The following is a 2500-nucleotide window of genomic DNA, read 5'->3' on the forward strand; positions in this document are numbered from 1 at the left end:
TTCATTTGTTTTATAGCTTTTGTTGTTTCTTCTTCTTCTTCTTCTTCGTATTTGTTAGGTAGATTGATTTCTTGTTTGTATTTGTCAGCTTCCTTAAATACTGAAAACAGTTTTTTGTTTTGCTCGTGTTTTGTGGCTATTTGTATTAATTTTCCTTGCTTCTGAAGTAGGTGTTTTTGCAGTCCTATGGTGGTTATTTTATAATAGTTTTCTAGCTGTATAAGACCCCTGCCACCTTTTGTGCGTTGTATATATAGCCTTTCTATGTCAGATTTTGGGTGGTGCATCCTAGATCCTGTCATTATTTTTCTTGTTTTCCTGTCTATTTTAGATAGTTCATTTAGTGTCCAGTTAAGGATATCGTAGCTGTAACTTATAACTGGGACGGCTTAAGTGTTAATACCTATTATCTTGTTTTTAGCATTGAGCTCTATTTTTAGTATTGATCTAACTCGTCTATAGTACTCTTTCTTTATTTTTTCTTTCATTTGTGCGTGTTGTATCCTATCTAGTTCATTGACTCCTAAATATTTGTATGGCTGGCTTTCGTCTAGTTCTCTTATTTCATTGGCTTTATCTAGTGTGATGCTGCTACTCTTAACTAGTTTTCCTCTTTCCAAGGTTACTTTGGCACATTTTTCTTTTCCGAATTTCATATCTATTTCCTTGGTAAAGCCATGTACTGTCTGTAGTAGTGTTTCCAGCTCTTTATCATTTCTAGCTTATAATTTTAGGTCATCCATATATAAAAGGTGGCTGACTGTTTTCCCGTAACATTTGTATCCGCATCCAGTTCAATTTAGCAAATCAGTTAAAGGTGTGAGTGCCAGGCAGAACAGGAGTGGAGAGAGCGTGTCTCTCTGGAATATTCCTCTTCTAATGGGGATGGCTTTCGTTTTCACCAGTCCCTCTTTTGTTTGGAGCTGTAGCACTGTCTGCCATTTATTCATAGAATACCTTGTGTATTTTATAATAATTATTATTATCATTGTTATTATTATCATTATCATTATCATTATCATCATCATTATTATTATTATTATTATTATTATTAGTAGTAGTAGTAGTAGTAGTATTATTATTATTATTATTATTATTATTATTATTATTATTATAATCATTTGATGAAAACTCACAGCTTATTTTGCTGCGTATGGATGGATAGTGTCAGCTGCCCTCAACCAGCAGACTAATGTCACACTAGTTTACTGGTCATGCTTCAAGAACCTTGCAAAGAATTTTTGTAGTTCCAAGCAATGCTGATTTTTGTAGCTGTTCTATCTTGAACACTTGCACCGATCTTTTTCAGCCATATTGGTAGTTGAGTGCTGATACTTCCAACTGCACCAATTATTATTGGTATCACGTCTACTCTCTTCATTCACCACAACCTTCGTATTTCCTACTTTAAATCCTCATAATTGTTTATTATTTCTCCTTCTTTTACCTTAATCCTGTTGATACCGGGGCATGCTATGTCGATTATCATACATGTTATTTCTTTTTTAATCACCACAACAAAGTCCAGTTTCCTATGTCTAGTCGGGTGATCACATTGAATAATTGCATCCTACAGGATTTTGCAATTCTCATTCTCAATGAGTCCTTCTGGAGTTTTCTCATACCACGTCTTTGCTCTTTGTAGGCCGTGATTTCCACAGAGCTGCCAATGGATCACTCTTGCCATACAGTGACGGCGTCTTTTGTATTTGCGTTGTGTCAATTTCGCGCATTCGCTAACGATGCGTCATACCGTTTCACCCCTCTCCCCATACATTCTGTGCGGTAGGCAGGTAGTAACTGATCAAGCATTGACAGGTCGTCATTAAACTATTGATCAGGAACAAGATCGCAGTCAAAAGTGCAAAAGAAAAGGGATGAAGGGGGGAAGAAAAAATCCAAAATAGTAATATAATGTTGACTGAGAAGTGAACCAAATAAATGAGGCTTGATGGAACGATTAAAGAGAATATGAGATGAAACAGGAGGTTTGAAGCATCCGTCTAGCGACTGATAGACCAAGCTTGAGCAATCTGTAACAACGACTGGATTGCTGCAGTAGAGACTAAAGGAATTCAGAGAGATATAATAAAAATAAGACAGGATTGTGAAGAAGCAGTAGCTTCCTTCCATTAGAATGATATAATTAAAGCATCGTGTTCCACAGTGACATATTATACTTAAAAAAATCTGAAATCACAGAAGAAATTTTGAAAATGTCCAGCAATTTCAGAATCCACGAATGTGGTATGCTGTCAAAGACTTTTTTATAATCAATCCATGAAGAGCTTAGACTTCTGCGCTTGTTATGGCAGTTCTCAAGGATCATGCGATTATTCTCTTCCATAAACGTATATGTTTTCTCCACTAGAATAAATGTCAAAATCTTATAGGTAGTAGACAAACATGTTATAGGCCGGTGTTTTTGTTTGGTCTTTGGTTTCGTTATCTTGGGGTAGGGTGTAAGTAATACCATTTGCCATCCAATGAGGAGTTTTTT

The sequence above is a fragment of the Octopus bimaculoides genome, chromosome 16, assembly GCF_001194135.2.
Source record: "Octopus bimaculoides isolate UCB-OBI-ISO-001 chromosome 16, ASM119413v2, whole genome shotgun sequence".
NCBI lineage: Eukaryota > Metazoa > Mollusca > Cephalopoda > Octopoda > Octopodidae > Octopus > Octopus bimaculoides.